Source organism: Xenopus laevis, chromosome 5L (genome assembly GCF_017654675.1).
Source record: "Xenopus laevis strain J_2021 chromosome 5L, Xenopus_laevis_v10.1, whole genome shotgun sequence".
Taxonomy (NCBI): Eukaryota; Metazoa; Chordata; class Amphibia; order Anura; family Pipidae; genus Xenopus; species Xenopus laevis.
Genome location: NC_054379.1, coordinates 134,089,691 through 134,110,764, shown reverse-complemented (window position 1 = coordinate 134,110,764; position 21,074 = coordinate 134,089,691). Strand labels below are relative to the sequence as shown.

The 21,074-nt window shown below is 37.5% G+C and overlaps 1 long non-coding RNA gene across 2 annotated transcripts; it reads right to left on the bottom strand.

Moving 5' to 3' along the window:
• Nucleotides 1–3,018: 3,018 nt before the first annotated feature.
• Nucleotides 3,019–14,050, bottom strand: LOC108705577. Of its 2 annotated transcripts, XR_005961386.1 has the most exons (4): nt 13,218–14,050; nt 7,848–8,033; nt 5,207–5,905; nt 3,019–3,466 (listed from the first exon to the last, which is right to left on the bottom strand). It is a non-coding gene; the product is annotated as an uncharacterized LOC108705577 (long non-coding RNA). The 2 variants fall into 2 exon arrangements; XR_005961385.1 differs by lacking the exon at nt 3,019–3,466 and having other exon boundaries at nt 5,049–5,905.
• Nucleotides 14,051–21,074: the final 7,024 nt, after the last annotated feature.

The following is a 21,074-nucleotide window of genomic DNA, read 5'->3' as shown; positions in this document are numbered from 1 at the left end:
AATGAATCCTGAAAAATTAAGTAAAGAGGTTTGGCAATCACAGAGCTAAGCTCGCTAATTACCCTGGGATGAATACCATCTGGCCCTGGACCTTTGTTAATCTTAACATGTTCTAGTCTCTTTTGAATTTCTTCATGTGTGAACCATGCATCATTAGTTGTATTACTAGAATTGGGACTGTTAAGAAGGAAACCTTCACTTACTGATTCCTCATTTGTGTAGACAGATGAAAAATATGAGTTCAGAATCTGCGCTTTTATTTTGTTTTCATCAACCAGCTGACCCCCCTCTGATAGTAAGGGTCCCACCCCTTCCTGCTTCATTTTTTTACTATTAACATATTTAAAAAATAATTTTGGATTTTTTTTACTGCTTGCTGCAATATCCTTTTCTATAGCAATTTTAGCTTGCCTTATAGCTTCTTTGCATGATTTATTGGCCTCCTTGTACCTTATAAATGTTTCGGCTGTACCAGCTAACTTGAAAGCCTTAAAAGCACGTCTTTTCTTACCCACCTCAACACCAACACTTCTATTGAACCAAAAAGGTTTTGCTTTGCAACGACGTTCCTTGCTTACAAGTGGAATATACTGACAAGTATATTTATCAAGCAGCATTTTAAAGACTTCCCGTTTTTGTTCTGTGTTTAACCCTGAGAAAAGCATTTCCCACTTAATATGTTGCAGGGATGCCCTTATACTGTCAAAGTTTGCACGTCTGAAATTTAGTGTTTTAGTTACTCCCTTATAGAATTGCTTCTGCAACAGAATCTCAAAGGAGACCATGTTATGATCACTATTCCCTAAATGCTCACCCACACAAATGTTAGAGATGAGTTCAGTATTGTTAGTTATTACAAGGTCCAAAAGAGAGTTATTCCTAGTAGGTTCTTGAACGAGCTGGAATAAAAAGTTGTCATTCAGCATATTTACAAACCTACTAGATTTTTCTGTCTTAGCAACCCCATTACCCCAGTCAATGTCTGGATAATTGAAGTCACCCATAGCAACAACTTGACCCAGCTGTGAAGCTGCTTGTATCTGCAAGAGTAGCTGGGCTTCATAATCAACACTTATACGAGGTGGTTTATAGCATACACCAATGATAATTCTTTTTGTTACCTTTTGCCCAGTCAAAATCTCTACCCAGAGTGATTCTACACCCTCACCAGTGCCAGCTATTGTTATTTCTTTAGCGCATGGCTTTGATTCAGGCTTTACATACAAACACACTCCTCCACCCTTTTTAATCCCTCTGTCCCTCCTAAAAAGGGTGTAACCATTTAAATTCACAATCCAGTCACATGTGTTATCCCACCAGGTCTCAGTGATACCAATTATATCATAATTTTTAGAGCATGCAATTAATTCCAGGTCTCCCATTTTACCTGACAAACTCCGTGCATTTGCCAGCATACAGCGGAGGTTACTACTTTTACTTTTGAAATTTGCATTACTTAGTGAAGAATTATACGTTAAGTTAGTATTATTCTGTTTTCCTTGTAACAGAGGGACCTCCTTAGCTGGCAAACTGTATGCCCCCCTTACTCCTCCCCCATGACCCCTTACTAACCCCACTGCCCCATCTACCCTAGCTTCCCCATAATTCTTTATCTCACCCACCCCCCTCTTGCCTAGTTTAAACACTCCTCCAACCTCTTAGCCATTCTTTCCCCCTAGCACCGTGGACCCCCTTCCATTGAGGTGCAAACCGTCATGACTGTATAGGTTGTACCCCAACGAAAAATCAGCCCAGTGCTCTAGGAACCCAAACCCTTCCTTCCTGCACCAAGACTTGAGCCACGAATTTAGCTCCCTAAACTCCTGCTGTTTTCCTAAACTTGCACGTGGCAAGTGTGTGGGTTCATTTCTACATATATGGTGGAATTGCCCGAAAATTTTAGTTTTGGCAGTATATATTTGACATTCTTACAATGATTGTGAATGTACCAATAACCCTTTCACCGCAGTTGGCACTTTTGAACCTCAAATTGGACAATTTCCCATGGAAAGCTAAACGTTTGGTGACTCACATACTAGCAACGGCCCAAATAATTATCACCATGCCCGCCGGATAATAAAGAGTTTATTGCGTCAATGAATGAATCCAGTAAATTAGAATATTATATTGCAAAAAATAAGCAGTCTGTACATCAGTATTATGATAAATGGTTACCATGGAACAATAGTTCCTATTCAGAGGATTTTCTGACTTCTGTCTAGCTTACGGGGCTGTCGAATCAGCTCTATCTAGATACATGTTTTGTTACTTGCTATTTAATGCTCTGCTTGTCTACATATTGCATTAGTGAGAGAGTTTGATACATGTCTGAGGCATATAGTCAATGGGGTCACTACATGTGTAAATTTTTTTTTTTTTCGATATCTGGTGTGTGTTTTATGTTTTTGTTCATTATGAATGTAGTGTAACTGATATGATATCTGCACAAACTTACATCTGCCGCAGACTCATGTGCTACTTATTGTGATTTATACTGTATACCTACTGAGCTTCTCTAGCTCAATGTACATGATTGTAATGTCTATCCTTTTGTCAATAAAAATTGTTGGAAAGTAAAAAGTCCACTATAAGGGTTACATGTAGGGTTGTCAAACTGAATCCTGGGCCTTTGGTGGGAATATATAATACACAATGATAGAAGAAGGTCTGACCACATCAGAACTTGTGTTCTTTACTGGCAGGATTAAGAAAAAGCGCTGTGTTAATAAAATTTACATTATACGGGCAAAAGTATGTGGACACCCAAGCTAATTATTGAAATGAGCTATTTAAGCAATTCCCACTACCAATGTACAATGTCATGCTTTTTGTGCTTTCTTCTTTTTGGCCAAAGTTTTGGGAAGGTGATTTCCTGTTTATAATAATACCCTCCATGCACATGTCCATCTAGACTTGGAGTGGAAGAATTTGACTAGGCTGACATCTACCCAACACAACACCTGTAGGATGAACTGTCACACAACTCAAGGAAACTTGGAATTATAACAAACAATGTACCCCTGTTGTAAAATGAGAATATTAGAAATCATCAGTGTTCCATAACCTGTATGAATGCACTTGGCCTTCGTGGTTTTATATGGTCATGGAACTCCAGTGACTAATCCCTGTATAATATATCTATGTAATGTATGATTAAATTATGTAATTGATATTTCTTGATAATTATTCTTTTAAATGAGAAAAAAAGCATTTTTTTAAAATAAAATACATTTATTTAAATAACAACATTTCAAATACAAAAGGTCCTAGGCATAGATGTTCTATTTGGTGTCACAGTCATAAAGCAGCGATTGTGAATAACAAAATAACAAGAAAAATGCCAGAATTTCCATTACTTTGTTGGGATTATGGTGCACGTCTGTTGCTTCCTCCTAGAGTCACCACCTTTGGGCCTTTTAGGCAAATGTCCTTTTTATGGTCTTCTATAATCTGTGGGAAATGGGAGCTGTATAGACCAGAGAGATATAATAGAAAATGTAAGAAGACATGGTACCCCATGGTCCCTCCCTTTATACAGTTTACAAATTACAGTACAGTACAATTCAATCATAGCATACTATTATTTTTTTTATAATAGCCTCCAGATGAAGAGAAAGAGCAAATCACTATGTTCAGGCTGCTGTACTTACTGTAGCACTTTGTCATATTCAGCCAGATTTGCTCTTTGGTTCAATAACATACCCACACTAGAAGCTAAACAACACAAAGTGCATACACACACACCTAACATTTAAGATTTATTTTCCAGACACTGTATATACTGGTGTCCTAGCAACTCTAAGCTGCTCTACAGAGGATAAATTTAGATGAGGTTGTTAAGTTTCCACTTCAGTATTTTTAAAAATGAGACAGGCAGCTATTTTCTTTGGCCAGCCTAGATATCTCAAGAGGCCTGCAATATGTGGACTGGGGAGAAAAATTTCCACACACTCTAGCTTTGCAATGTGGCATTTAATCGCTATAGATTCTTAGCAGGATTCTTAATCTTTTTTAAAAAAAAATATAAATGTTATGGGCTTGAAATAGTTAAGAAAATAATTTTATTCACTATGTATATTGGTCTAAAATGTTCCCAGGACACCCAGATGTTACATGCCAAGTGTATTGGGGACCAGAAACCCATGTCTCAATAAAGGCATTTTAAACAGCATAATCTATGAGTGGTGCTGTCGACATTTGTAAATTGTGAATACCCAGATGTTACATTCCAGCTATAAAATTCTGGATTTTACATATTTAAAAAAATGCCCTTGGCTTGCTGAATCATAGTTTGTATTTTTAAATTAATTTCTATGTCTTTTGTATATATGGTCTGTGCAAACTAGGCCTAAATAAGCCCCTAGTTTATATTTTAGGTCAGACTGAATTATACTTTTGAATTTCAATGGAAACTCAGAGGCAAAAATGAATAAAATAAACATCATCGCATGTTTTGTTTGTATTAATTCCCATATTTAACCACATTAACCCACAACCTTAACACAACCTTGTGTGATGTCACTTCTTATACTGTGATATTATTTAAGAGGAGAGGTCTGTATACATTATAAGCAAGTAATGGTAAGATACATTGTAAATGGACACCAAATTTTAAGTCCTTCTGTGTTGTGTTTGGTTACTTTTTAGAAGTTTGAAATTACTAAATCCACTTTTTTTTTACTTTTCTCTTAAACCTTATCCAGTTCCGCTGTATGACATTCTCACTTGTAGCAGTGCATATTCCCTAAGGCTGGGTACACTTAACTCTAGGGATGCACCGAATCCAGGATTTGGTTCAGGATTCGGCCTTTTTAAGCAGGATTCGGATGAATCCTACTTGGCCGAAACCAATCCAAATCCTAATTTGCATATTTAAATTAGGGGCGGGTAGGGAAATCACGTGACTTTTTGTCACAAAACAAGTAAAAAATGTTTTCCCCTTCCCACCCCTAATTTGCATATGCTAATTAGGGTTCGGATTAGGTTCAGCCGAATCTTTCGCAAAGGATTCGGGGGTTTGGCCGAATCTTTCGCAAAGGATTCGGGGGTTTGGCCGAATCTTTCGCAAAGGATTCGGGGGTTTGGCCGAATCCAAAAAAGTGGATTCGGTGCATCCCTACTTAACTCCACAGGGCCTGTTCTTTTGCTAGGCCACATAAAATATGGTATGTTGTGAAGTTAAAGCCGTTTAAGCTACTTAGTTTACCAGAGGTGAAAGGAAGATATTTTTATTCCTCTTCCCATGCACTCATGGTTGTGTATGTGCTGCAGCTGCCAGGACCATCACAGGACAAGACTCATCACACAACATGAGATCTAGGTCTCCCATCTCGACATACTAGAGATTCCTATATGTCCAGACATGAAAGGTTGCTAGGAAATCTGTTGTTTGTCATCATCCTTCTAAACCTCTGGCACATCCTGGAGAAGTCCTTCTGGAGATTCCTCTTGGATAGTTAAGTGGACATCAGATGTTGAAGACTCAGAGCTGAGACTACTGGCTTCCATACTGTAGGCAGCAAAGGAGAAAGCAGGGCCCATGTTTTCTTGGATGGCACTGAACATGCTGGAAGCCTGTAGAGATATAGGTATTGACAAAACAGGGGTGGTCTTTCTACCACTGTCTCTCCTCATCACTACAGAGAAGCAATAAGTTGTATTCTTTGTCACTCCTTTTCGTTTTCATGTGGACCAGAATGATCCCCATAAGAAATATTCCATAGAAAGACATAACAATCAGAATGTAGAAGTACTCATGGCTGTCATTCCCACTGCTCATTTTTCTTGGGTGATCCACAGACAAGCTGACAGCTGGGCTTGCCATGGTCCCATTAATTGCTTCCATCCTCAACATTGAAGAAGTTGAACTTTAGGTTCTGCTCACTAAAAACAACTACAAGGTTGTCTGGAAAGCAAACAATACATTGATTTAGTAGGATTTCAACAATTATTCATTCATATATTCATAGGCATAGTTGTTTTTGGACTTTAAAAGGAATTGTTCAGTATAAAAATAAAAACTGTGTAAATAGATAGGTTGTGCAAAATAAAAAATGTTTCTAATATAGTTAGTTAGCCAAAAATGTAATGTATAAAGGCTGGAGTGATTTGATGTATAACATGTTAGTCAAAACTCTACTTCCTGCTTTTCAGCTCTTTTGGTTTACACTGACTGGTTACCATGGTTACCAGGCAGTAACCAATCAGAGACTTGAGGGGAGGCCACATTGGTCATATCTGTTGCTTTTGAATCTGAGCTGAATGCTGAGGATCAATTACAAACTCACTGAACAGAAATGTAGCATGTGGCCCCCCTTCAAGTCGCTGACTAGCTCAAAGTTATAGAGCTGAAAAGCAGGAAGTTGGATTCTGGCTGTTTTATTAGACTGTTCACTCCAGCCTTTATATATCACATTTTTGGCTAACTAACTATGTATGAAACATTTTTTATTTTTCACACTGAACTATTCCTTTAATGTACAATCCCCATTGAAATACAAAATTTGATCAGGGACCCGGTTAGCTTATACTAAAGTCACAGATTTGTTGATGTATTATCAAGTTAGCAATAGTTTCAATGATATCTAGGGTGGCAACATTTCCCTAGTATAACAAAAAAAGATAAAGAAATAGATATATACATAAATAAATGAAATGTTTTGAAAAATATAATTGTCATGGACAGCATTATATCCATAACAATACATATGTCAAATTAAATTAATCAAACAGTGGTTCTAGTCAGTCCAGGTCCGTTTCTCTGTTATCTACATAGGCCTTGGAAGTGGAGAAGGGTATGAATTCACGGCCAGTATTGTGTTAAAGAAATGTATCCAATGGGCTAACCAGGCTGACCCTCTACTAAACTGATGTCATGTCTCCCAAAACAAACGAAAGCATGACAGATATATATTGCTTAAATACACTAGAAGGCTAAAGGCATACACATAAAACTCTGAGCAAAGTGCCTACCAAATAAGCTGCCAATCGCATTTACAAATATTTATTGGCAGATGCTGCAGCAGTGTCAGAGCTCTGAGAGGTGCAGTTCAGCTTGGATGCTTGCTGGAATTCTTATTTCAGTACCAGTAAGCAGCAGTAAGGGTTGGTGTTTAAAATGAAGGCATTAGGGTTGTGATTTCTGACTGTTACCGTAAAAATGCAGTACTGTCCCCTTTAAGGTGGGCAGACTGTTGGTAATGATTTCAGAAGGCAGCGCTCTACAAGACAGAACCCCAACAAGAACCCCCATTGAAACTCAGAGTCACTAGCTGAAGGCTTTAGTTTGCAACTGTAGCATGCAGAAAGTTTGGTGGCTCCACTTTGGTCTTATTAATATACTGTATGCTCAGTATCTTTGTTTATACACACATCTTAAAACACTTGTACTGTATATCTTAGGTGTCAACCTTGCTGTCTGTATTTTTTCAGACCATGGAAATATGTCAGGGTGTTACTGCAGAATTAAATTATACTGTGCAATGTGCTAAGGAGAGCATCATACTGTATATTCAGTTAATGATTCCAGCCTTCAATGTACAGCAAGGGAGTTTTGGATGTTAATAAGGACTGCTACACTGGCCCATTCTAAAAATAAGTTTGTGTTTCACAAAATGTAAAGCAACTCTGCTGTAGAAGAAAGGATGAGAGGTATGTTTTGTGCATTGTATTCAGACTTTCTTGGGCTGCACATACACATATCGCGGGCCATATTAACATTAACGTGGCATAACTTCAGGTGAATTAAAGTTGTATAAGATATATTACAGTGACTCCATAGCCAGAGGATTAATGAAGCGTACATTCACACACAGTTATTAGGGTGAGAACAAGGTTGTACATCTTACTTGTGTGCCTTGCAGGAGTTTCAGAGTAGATGTGCGGCTTATTTTAGTGGCTGGCAAGAATAAAGCTGGGTGCTGGCCGGTGCACTGGAGAGGGCTGTGCTGCTGGAAGAATATATAGGCAGGCATCTGCATGACGTTAGGAAAAGGGGCGGTACAGGGTTTCATCCAGCTGAATGGATGACAAGACTGAGAGAGAGGGATGTGTGGGGGGAGACAGATGCAGAGAACATTAGTAAATCTGGCTGGAATAGAAGAGTATGTATAGCTACATAGAGATAACATACAAATATTGACAGATACAGGAGCTACAGAGGGCCCCAGCAGTGCTTACAATCAAAAAATAAAAGGAAATAAGACAAAACTGTTTCTGGGGTTACATGTGGAACCTGTGTAGTAACACAATGCACAGGAACAGTGCAATAAAACTTATTATTCATAAAACCTTGCTTTCCCATATTAAGACATCATATTTTTCCTGTCCCCCAGGTAAAACAACTTTGTCTGGCAGTTAATTATATGAGCTTGCAGCAGTCGTGTGATTACCCCTGTTTTTCATGCTGAGTTTCATCCCTGTTTATTATACTATAAGGCAAAATTCTTGTCTTTACCATAAACCTAGCTATAATGACCATGACACTCATAGAGCTATACCACATAAGCGTCCATTAGATTACTAGCTGCACTAGTCTAAAAACAGAGTACATAATTTTCAGATGAACAAGGCACATTACACACACTACAAAATAAAGGGATTTTATACTTAATGGAAAATCCTTTGATGGACATGTGTGTTTTTTCAACCTTACTTACTTACTATGTCTTGACCCCTCTCCTGGTATATAAGTTGTGACTCCACCTCCCATTACTAAAATCAGCCTGGGTGGGACTTATTGCACTGACAGTTCGGGCCTACTAGAAAAGGATTTTCCAGTAAGTATAAAATCCTCTTTCTCTAGTCGGCCCTCCTGTTAGTGCAAACGTGAGGGGACGTCCAAAAGCTGTCCCGTAATTTAGGATGGGTAATATAGAAACTTTTCGTAACAACTTAATGTTAACTTTACTGTTTAATGCAATAAACATGCAACAGTACAAGGCCCACAATAACAACTTGAAGAATACTGTTTGCAATAAAACAATGCAAGTATTATCATGGCAACAATAAAACTTTAAAGAATATGGTTATGTGTAGTGTTTTAACCACAGGGGCTTAACTGTGCCACCGCAGTCTGCAAGTTTGCCGCCGAACATGAAGCAAAAATGTGGTTTATAAAACGTTATAAAAGTATTGGGAAAAAAAAAAAAAAAAAAAAACACGTGGCTGCCCTGCATATATTTGTTCAGGTGTATCCAAGTTTTGTAAGGCCCATGAAGTACTTTGTGCTCTAGTATAGTGAACCTTGACTTGAAAGGGCTTTGTTTTGTTTTTTTTACTTTCATAATCAAAATTCATTGTCTCTACTAATCACCTAGCAATGGTTCTTTTTGAAACTCCTTGACCTTTGTGATCTGTGGAATACAATAGCAACAGAGTATGATTTCCTTAAGACTGCAGTCCGTTTTAATAGTTGCAAATTGTTTCTATTACATCTAGTTTGTGTAACTGTTTTTCTTTATCATTCGCTGGATTTGGGCACAGGAATGGTAATACCAACTCCTGATTAATGTGAAAACTGGTTACTACCTTTGGTAGAAAACCTGGTACTGTTCAGAGGACTACTTTATCCTGATGCATAACCAACCATGGTTCTTTACCAGAGAGAACCATCATTTCTGATACCCTCTTAGCTGATGTCATGGCTATGAGGAATGCAAACTTCTTCAACCTGACAACCATCTAAGCTCACAAGAGACTATGGTCTGGAAAGGTGGTCTTTGCAGTGTGGTGGACTGGCCTGTGCGACTCCTTGTAAAAAGGTATATAGTGGTGTCTTGTGCCCACTGAATAGTTGAGAGTGCTGATAAGGCCGGAAACTGAGAACTTAGGCCATCTGTATGGAATTCTGAGTACCTGTGGTGTACTGTCGGTGCACAGTAAGTGTTTGGCTGAACACCAGGCGAAAATTGTATACTTTACCTTGTGGTATGCTTTTGTGGTGAAAACAACCTTTGCACTGCAAGGGCACGAAACCCTTGAGCTACAGCACCACTTTTTTTTCTATTTGATCATGGCCAGGTTGTGAGAAGGTTGTGAGAAGTTGTTGTGAGAAGTTCCCTTGGTATCGGTAGTCGTATGTTCTTGACTGTAACATGTAGACCAAGTCAGTGTAACGCAGTCTGGTCAGCCCCCTATGTGATCTTGGCAATTATCCTCAGTAGAATTGCTAGTAGACGGAATGCAACCATTTTATTGAAATTCTATGGAATTACCAATGCATCTGTATAGCTAGAATGCTCCGCATGCCTCCCTGTTTGTTGACATAAGCCACCGCTGTGGCATTGTACTTGTAGTGGGCGGCTCTGGAGTTTGTCGGACGATCCCTGGAGAGCTAGGGTTATTGCTCAAAGTTCCAGGATGTTTATAAGGAGCTGCGATTTTTCGGGTTTCCCGACACCCTTGTATTGTGAAGGTGTGGTAACTTACACCCATCCAAACTTGCTGGCGTTGTAGCTATCTGTCACAGCTTTTGCCCTGGGACAAACGAGTACACACTGTCCACCAGGATAATCTTGCTCTGGTTGTAGGAAGTATGGAAATGACATGCTGAAGATCTTGGTGATCTTTGTGCCTGCATTGAGGGAAGTTGCGTTGTATAGTCGCATGTGGGACCTTGTTGTCACTATATAACTTAGTAGCTGTAGTAATCTGCCGCTGATTCTCTGTCTTGTAGAGAAAAGACTGAATACTAGTCAATAGTCTGTACTTCTTCGTCTGTGAATTGAACTATTTGTTGACTGGAGTTGAACATCAGTCTTAGAAACTGAATTGTTAGAAACGGCATGAGGGAGCTCTTGCGTTGGTTTCTCATCCAGCAGTACTGAAAGCTATGGTGGAACGTACGGACTCCATGTTGAACTTGTTTGGAAACACTCCGTTTAACCTGTTGACGTTGAAGACTGGTGTGCAAGAGCCTACCTTCTATCTCACAAGAAGGAGGGTAGCATAGAACCCGCTATAACTTTTTAAGTTCTGGAACTTGAGCGATGTCTTCTGCTCGTAGCAGAGAAAAGACTGCTCAATGTAATGCCTCTCTTCGTAGTGGAGAGAGCAAAACAAATTGTTCTGGAGGGGGGTTGGGAAGGGATTTTATATCCAAGTTGTATGAAGTGCAGCACCCCTTGCTATGACATGTGTTTACCAGTAGATGGGGTCACTGTATTAGGCAACCTTCCTGAGAATATGAATTCTGAGAGGACCAGTTTCCTGGCTTGCCTTCTGGTTTCTGCCATAGGGGTCTTTTTCTCCGCGATCCCTGTGGAGATGGCAATGTTTTCTTTTTTTAAACTTTGCATTGCAAAGCATTGCTTCAAGTCACTACACCATAGTAGCGCTTGATGTTGCTCTAGTCGTCCCTTCTTTCCCATTGGAAGACATGTGCTATTTTGTTCTAGCTTGAAAACTGGAATTTGTTTGGTATGGTGAGAAGCTGTGTTGCCTGACCAGTACAGTAGGCATAGAGCCCTTTTGGCAACCACTGTCCTGGCTATGGATTTTGCCATTAGTGGAGCTATGTGTAAAGCTGAATCTGCTAATTGAGCGAGTGGAGCATGGAGATTCCTCACTAGTGATGGGCACAAATTTGCGGCGAATTCCCGCGATTCGCAGACGGTGAATAAATTCACAAAACCGGCGTGAAAATTCTTTCACAAGAAAAGGACACCAGCACCAAAAACGAGACGCTGGCGCTGTTTTGCAAATTTTTCAGCGAAGATAAATGCCCCAAATTCGCCGATCACTATTCCTCACCTCTGCAGCTAAAAGTTGTGCTGATTGAGGTGGTTGATACATTAGTTTGGCCGTACTTGCCTGTCCCGCGGGTGTGGCTACTGATTGTGAATAGGCTCTTTTGAGAGCTGAATCCACCTTTATGACCATGGGGTCTGTAAAAGCTGCTGTACTCTGTTGGGAGAGCAGTTTGTTTTGATAGGGGTGCAACTGCAGGATCAACCTGAGGGTCTGTCTCCTGTTTTGCACTGTTCGACTGCGCTCCGGCTGTGACCACTCAGTGTCTATAGCTAGAGTAGTTACCCTAAATACTAGAAAAGAGCGTGTCTTTTTCTGTTGCACTCCTAGTATTCAATCTGTTTTAGACACCACTATTGTAAGTAGCAAGTCAGAAATATTGCCTACTCCCACATCTTATCATGGGAAAAAGGTTTTGGTTCAAAGGAATCTGATATGGTGTCTTTGGCCCTCCTCTTCTAGCAAGTGTGTATGCTGAGGTGGAGGTTGGAAGGTGTTTTTTTTTTTTTTTATCCCTTCCAGAAAGTCCCCTTCATGCAGGAGCATTTGGAATGTGGATAGTTGTTCCCACAGATTTAGACTGGTAGTATCTTGCTGTTGCCCCTTATCATTGTAGGTATTAAACAGAGAGTTATTCTCTGGAGTAGTAGTGATCTGTGATGAGATCGGTGCCTTGGATATAATACTGTCAGAACAATAATTGTGTTCGGATTTTCCCAAGGAGTGCATGCAACTTTTTGCAGTTCAGCCCTTTTTTCTGCCTTTCTGTGGATTTGGCAGTCTAAACATCCACCATAAGTTCCCTTAGGAAATCTAGCTTTCCATAGTGCTGTTATTACAGATCGACTACGGCACAATGGTAACCCACTTAGCACTGTAGAGCGCTGTTATAAGGTTTCTTTGCTTTTTGTGCTATGGCCATTAGTAACACATTGGATGTAGAGTCTTGTGGTGCAGAGTGAAATATACTCTATGCGTCTTTGCTGCACTTCTCTGTGGTGTGTGACACAGTGTTGAGAAGTCTGTGCAGTTTGTGGCGTCATTGCGTTGCGGCGTTCTGCCAAGGTTTGATGCCCACGCCGGGAGAAACTGGACGCCCGTGTCCATACTGACGCTGGCGTCGATATAGAGACACCCGCATGACGCACGTGGCGCCAAAAGCTCCATGAGAAAAGGCACCAAAACACAGGTATCAACCTGGTCGCCTTAAGGGTTAAGGGAGTAATTGTAAGAAACTGTAGTTCGTTTTACTCTCACCTTATTGTGTTGGCCATAGAGAGTAATAATAGGTAGCTCAGCATACCATTTACTCTAATACACAGACAGTGTTGGCCATAGAGAGTAATAAAAGGTAGCTCAGCATACCTTTTACTCTAATACAAGTGCTGCTGAATGGTATTGGGCCTACCAGCAGCATGGTGTGCACTGATTCCACTTGCTGTAATATGAGCAGGGAAGGAATTACTGACCTCTGAATGCTCTCTGTTCCATCCAGGGCTGATATCTTTAGGTGAATCCACTTGCTGCACAACGCACTGCAAAAAGAATGATCTCTCATTGTGCTGAGGCTCAGCATCAACCCTTGAATGCAGCGGGTAGCTCTGCGTACTCTAAAGTTTGTGCCATCTGACAGCTCTGTGTGCCATGTATTGCCTCTGCAACAGCAGTTCTGGAATGCAGCCAGTAGCTCTGCGTACCCTAATCTGTGCCCTTCCTGGGCAGATTCTGCAGTTCGCCTGCTGTGCACACCTGATGGACAGCTCTGCGTGTCCTCTAGGTGTTGTGCCTTTGTTCTGTAAAATGAAAGTGATCCAGATAATAAAATAAGAAAAAGAATGTAATACACTTATAAAATCTGTCCTTCACCTCCAAGGCAGGACAAAGAACTGGCAATGGGAGGTGGAGCCACAACTTATATACCAGGGGAGAGATGAGATTGACATTAACCCACAAGTTTGCACTGACAGGAGGGCCGACTAGAGAAAATAGTAGAATAGAATGTTAGCCTTCTGCAAGATGGCAGCTACTGTCCATGCCGAGAAAAAAATCCTTCCTTTATGGGACGCATAATTCTGAAATTCACCTTCTGTCTTCTTCCCTCTAACTCCATGGGGCAGATTTACTAAAGTCGCCGCCGCTAGTGAAAATGCACCAGAAATACCATCTGCAGGGACATCGACAATTTACTAGCAGGCGTAGAGGATAATTAGTTAGAGAAAGAGTACATACAGGCAAATTTTATTTTTTAAAATGGGATTATCTTTAAAAGTTGTAACTGTTGTTTTAAAATGTATTTTAAACATTTGAGGGGGATGCCACATTTGTTTTAGGGTGGGAGAATCTCATTTGTCTTTATTTTGCTTCCTTGGCCATTGTAAATACTAAGTGGCCATTTCAAGCAATTTCACTAATAAAGAAATAAATGTGACCTATATGTACCCACCCTATTCAAATTGACCTTAGAGTAAGAGTACTAAAGAAGTTTCACTAGTCTGAAACAACGTTAGAGAAAGTTCGATATGAAATGCTCGCTCAATCCCTGCCAATCTTGCATGCAGCCATCTTACCAAGCATTTTGTGGAAAGGGATCCTCACCTGAAAACAGCCAACATGGTTCACAATATACACCATTTAAAGTAGACAAATAGAGCAATAACCGTTCTATTTTCTGTCCTGCTTTTGTCCAAGTATTATAGTCAATGCTGAAAAATCTGTTCGTTTTGGAATCTTTTGAAAATAGCCCTTGAGGTCTACAAGGTTTGCCTGAGAGAAGTTTTAATTTCATACTATAATCTAGTTTGTCTGAAAGAGACCCCTGTCTGTATTGAATAGTAGTGATGGGCGAATCTCAAATTTATTCGCCCATCATTATTTAATAGCATATTTGGAAATGAATGTTCTTGGGCATCACCTTTCCCATCTGAATAATAAGTAAATTCAGGTCTTTTAGAGTCTGTCATTAACCAGTGTCTCCTGAACTATTTCAGAGCCACATCCACCTTCACAAATTACTTCTTTAACATGTTCTTGTGAAGTTAGAAGCTTCCTGACCTGAAGGTTGGTTTGAGACAGATTTTTGAAATATAGTATTTATCTTAATTTTTCACTTGCTCTTGCTTTGCAGCTTTTAGTTTTCATTTATGTGCACCACTTAAATATTCATGTGAGCTTTTTTGATATTTTTAAATTATACTAGTGAATTGGCCCTACACTAAGGTGCATGTTTATCAAAGGTTGAGGTGAATTTTCAAATAAAAAAAAACTCGAGTTTCAAGCAATTTTTTTGTGTACTTCGACTAGGGAATAGTCCAAATTCGATTCGAATTTGTAAAAAATGAGAAAATTTGAATATCGCCATTAATCATGTACGGTCTCTTTAAAAATTCAACCATTCACCATGTAAAACCAGCTGAATTGCTGGTTTAGCCTATAGGGACCTCCTTGAACGTATTTGGAGTCAATTGGTGGACTTTGAAAAATCCAAGTAATTTGGGGGGAAAATTTCGAATCGAATGCGCTATTCCTTCAACTCGTACGATTAGAATTAGGCAGAATACAGACATATTCGATCGAAAATAGACGAATTGGAATAAAAAAAACCTTCAGCTTAATTTTGGTTGGAATTCGAATTTCAAAGTTTTTTCAATTCGAAATTCGACCATAGATAAATATGCCCCTAAATGCTGAATAAAACATTATTTGGACTGAACTGTCAGCAGGAATAAGTGAAATTGCTGAATAATAATTTACAATGACTTGTCAATGAGAAAAAGTGAAGCACTATTTTGATTAAATGTCAAAACAAGTGACATTACTACATAATAAATAAAAATGAGACTTCAGTTAGAACAAGTGACACTTGTAACTGCATAATGAAAAATATTTAGACCAAATGAACTTCAGTTAGAACAAGTGCCACTAGCTAGGTCCTGAATGAAAATTATTTGGACTAATCGAACTTTAGCTAGTTAGAACAAGTGATACTCCTAAGTGCTTAATGAGAAATATTTATTAGACTGAACTTCAATTAGAACAAGTGCCACTACTAGGCCCTGAATAAAAATTATTTAGACTAAACAAGCTGTAGTAAGTTAGAACAAGTTATACTACTCAGTGCTTATTGAAAAATATTTAGACAGACTGAACTAAAGTTAGAACAAATGGCACTAGCTAGGCCCTGAATAAAAATTATTCAGACTAACCAAAATGTAGGTAGTTAGAACAAGTGATACTTCTAAGTGCTTAATTAAAAATATTTAGATGACTGAACTTAAATTAGAACAAGTGCCACTACTAGGCCCTGAATAAAAATTATTTAGACAAACCAAACTGTAGTAAGTTAGAACAAGTTATACTCCTAAATACTTAATGAAAAATATTTACACAACTGCACTTCAATTAGAACAAGTGCCACTACTAGGCCCTGAATAAAAACATTTCGAATGACAAGTGCAGTTAGAACAAGAGAAAGTCCTAAGTGCTTAATTAAAAATATTTAGACCAACTGAACTTCAGTTAGAACAATTGCCACTAGCTATGCCCTGAACAAAAATGATTTACACTAACCAAATTGTAGTTAGAACAAGTAATACTCCCAACTGCTTAATGAAAAATATTTAGACCGACTGAACTTCAATGACAACAGGTGCAAATAATAGGCCATGAATAAAAATTAATTTAGACTAACCAAACTGTAGCTAGTTAGAACAAGTAATACTCCCAACTGCTTAATGAAAAACTATTTAGACGACTGAACTTCAGTTAGAAAAAGAGCCACGACTAGTGATGGGTGAATTTGCGCCGTTTCGCTTCGCCGAAAAATTCGCGAATTTCACGGAAAATTCGCGAAACGGCGTCTCGTTTTTGCCGCCGGCGCCCGTTTTTTTCGACGCCGGCGCCCGTTTTTGACGCCGGCGTCCGTTTTTCGAAAAAAACATTTTTTGACACCGGCAAATTTTTACCGCGAATTTTCGCGGGCGTTTTCGCAAATTTATTCGCTCGGCGCGAATCGCGCAAATTCGCCCATCACTAGCCACGACTAGGCTATGAATAAAAATTATTTCGACTAACCAAACTGTAGCTAGTTACAACAAGTTATACTATTAAGTGCTTAATGAAAAATACTTATTAGACTGAACTTCAATTAGAACAAGTGCTAAATGCTTAATGAAAAATATTTACACAACTGAACTTCAGTTAGAACAAGTGCCACTACTAGGCCCTGAATAAAAATTATTTAGACTAATCAAACTGTAATAAGTTAGAACAAGTTATACTACTCAGTGCTTAATGAAAAATATTTAGACAAACTTAACTAAAGTTAGAACAAAATGCCACTAGCTAGGCCCTGAATAAAAATTATTCAGACTAACCAAAATGTAGTTAGTTAGAACAAGTGATACTTCTAAGTGCTTAATTAAAAATATTTAGACGACTGAACTTCAGTTAGAAAAAGTGCCACTACTAGGCCCTGAATAAAAACATTTCGAATGACAAGTGTAGTTAGAACAAAAGAAACTCCTAAGTGCTTAATTAAAAATATTTAGACCAACTGAACTTCAGTTAGAACAAGTGCCACTAGCTATGCCCTAAACAAAAATTATTTACACTAACCAAATTGTAGTTAGAACAAGTGATACTCCCAACTGCTTATTTAGACCAACTGAACTTCAATGACAACAGGTGCAAATAATAGGCCCTGAATAAAAATTATTTAGACTAACCAAACTGTAGCTAGTTAGCACAAGTTATACTCCTAAGTGCTTAATGAAAAATACTTATTAGACTGAACTTCAATTAGAACAAGTGCCCCTACTAGGCCCTGAATAAAAATTATTTAGACTAACCAAACTGAAGTAAGTTAGAACAAGTTATACTACTCAGTGCTTAATGAAAATTATTTAGACAGACTGAACTAATGTTAGAACAAATGCCACTAGCTAGGCCCTGAATAAAAAGTTATTCAGACTTACCAAAATGTAGTTAGTTAGAACAAGTGATACTTCGAAGAGCTTAATTAAAAATATTTAGATGACTGAACTTTAATTAGAACAAGTGCCACTACTAGGCCCTGAATAAAAATTATTTAGACAAACCAAACTATAGTAAGTAAGAACAACTTATACTCCTAAATGCTTAATGAAAAATATTTACACAACTGCACTTCAATTAGAACAAGTGCCACTACTATGACCTGAATAAAAATTATTAAGACTAACCAAACAATAGTAAGTTTAGAACAAGTCATACTCCTTAGCACTTAATGAAAAATATTTAGACAGACTGAACTAAAGTTAGAACAAATGGCACTAGCTAGGCCCTGAATAAAAATTATTACTAACCAAAATGTAGTTAGTTAGAACAAGTGATACTTCTAAGTGCTTAATTAAAAATATTTAGATGACTGAACTTAAATTAGAACAACTGCACTTCAATTAGAACAAGTGCCACTACTAGGATCTGAATAAAAATTATTTAGACTAACCAAACAATAGTAAGTTTAGAATAAGTTATACTCCTCAGCACTTAATGAAAAATATTTAGACAGACTGAACTAAAGTTAGAACAAATGGCACTAGCTAAAAGTGTAGCTAGTTAGAACAAGTAATACTCCTAAGTGCTTAATTTAATGAAAAATATTTAGAAGACTGAACTTCAGTTAGAAAAAGTGCCACGACTAGGCTATGAATAAAAATTATTTAGACTAACCAAACTATAGTAAGTTAGAACAAGTGATACTTCTAAGTGCTTAATTAAAAATATTTAGATGACTGAATTTAAATTAGAACAAGTGCCACTACTAGGCCTTGATTAAAAAAATTTCGAATGACAAGTGTAGTTAGAACAAGAGAAACTCCTAAGTGCTTGATTAAAAATATTTAGACCGACTGAACTTCAGTTAAAACAAGTGCCACTAGCTATGCCCTGAACAAAAATTATTTACACTAACCAAATTGTAGTTACAGAAAGTGATACTCCCAACTGCTTAATGAAAAATATTTTGACCGACTGAACTTCAATGACAACAGGTGCAAATAATAGGCCCTGAATAAAAAATATTTAGACTAACCAAACTGAATAAACTTCAATTAGAACAAGTGCCACTATTATAAGGGCCTCAATAAAAAAACATTTTGAATGACCAAACTGTAGTTAGTTAGAACAAGTTATACTCCTAAGTGCTTACTGAAAAATATTTAGACCAACTCAACTTCAGTTAGAACAAGTGCCACTACTAGGCCCTGAATAAAAATTATTTAGACTAACCAAACTGTAGTTATTTAGAATAAGTGATACTCCTAAGTGCTTAATGAAAAATATTTAGACAGACTGAACTAATGTTAGAACAAATGCCACTAGCTAGGCCCTGAATAAAAATTATTCAGACTTACCAAAATGTAGTTAGTTAGAACAAGTGATACTTCGAAGTGCTTAATTAAAAATATTTAGATGACTTAACTTTAATTAGAACAAGTGCCACTACTAGGCCCTGAATAAAAATTATTTAGACAAACCAAACTGTAGTTATTTAGAATAAGTGATACTCCTAAGTGCTTAATGAAAAATATTTTGACGAATGAATTTCAGTTAGAACAAGTGCTACTACTAGGCCCAGAATAAAAACTTTGACTAACCAAAAGGTAGATACTCCTAAGCGCTTAATGAAAAATATTTATATTAGAACAAGTGCAACTAATAGGCCATGAATAAAAATTATTTAGACTAACCAAACTGTAGCTAGTTAGAACAAGTAATACTCCTAAGTGCTTAATGAAAAATATTTAGACGACTGAACTTCAGTTAGAAAAAGTGCCACGACTAGGCTATGAATAAAAATTATTTAGACTAACCAAACTGTAGTAAGTTAGAACAAGTGATACTTCTAAGTGCTTAATTAAAAATATTTAGACGACTGAACTTCAATTAGAACAAGAGCCGCTACTAGACCCTGAATAAGAATTATGTAAATAAGAATAAAAACTTTGACTAACCAAAAGGTAGTTAGTTAGAACAAGTGATACTCCTAAGTGCTTAATGAAAAATATTTAAACAACTGAACTTCAATTACAAGTGCCACTACTAAGCCTTGAATAAAAATTATGTAGACTAACCAAACTGTAGTTAGTTAAAACAAGTTATACTCCTAAATGCTTAATGATAAATATTTATTAGACTGAACTTCAATTAGAACAAGAGCCACTACTAGACCCTGAATAAGAATTATTGAGACTAACAGAACTGGTTACTTAGAACAAGTGCTTAATGAAAAATATTTATATTAATGAACTTCAGTTAGTGCCACTACTAGGCCCTGAATAAAAATGATTTAGACTAACCAAACTGAGGTTAGTTGGAACTAGTGATACTCCTAAGTGCTTAATGAAAGATATTTAAACAACTGAACTCCAATTACAAGTGCCACTACTAGGCCCTGAACAAAAATTATTTAGACTAACCAAACTGTAGTTAGTTAGAACAAGTGAGACTCCTAAGTGCTTAATTAAAAATATTTAGACCAACTCAACTTCAGTTAGAACAAGTGCCACTAGCTATGGCCTGAACAAAAATGATTTACACTAACCAAATTGTAGTTAGAACAAGTGATACTCCCAACCGCTTAATGAAAAATATTTAGACCAACTGAACTTCAATGACAACAGGTGCAAATAATAGGCCCTGAATAAAAATTATTTAGACTAACCAAACTGTAGTTAGTTAGAACAAGTTATACTCCTACGTGCTTAATGAGAAATATTTATTAGACCGAACTTCAATTAGAACAAGTGCAACTATTATTAGGGCCTCAATAAAAATTATTTAGACTAACCAAACTGAAGCAAGTTAGAACAAGTTATACTACTCAGTGCTTAATGAAAAATATTTAGACAGACTGAACTAAAGTTAGAACAAATGGCACTAGCTAGGCCCTGAATAAAAATTATTCAGACTAACCAAAATGTAGTTAGTTAGAACAAGTGATACTTCTAAGTGCTTAATTAAAAATATTTAGATGACAACTTAAATTAGAACAAGTGCCACTACTAGGCCCTGAATAAAAATTATTTAGACAAACCAAACTGTAGTAAGTTAGAACAAGTGATACTTCTAAATGCTTAATTAAAAATATTTAGACGACTGAACTTCAATTAGAACACGCTACTAGACCCTGAATAAGAATTATGTAAATAAGAATAAAAACTTTGACTAACCAAAAGGTAGTTTGTTAGAACAAGTGATACTCCTAAGTGCTTAATGAAAAATATTTAAACAACTGAACTTCAATTACAAGTGCCACTACTAAGCCTTGAATAAAAATTATGTAGACT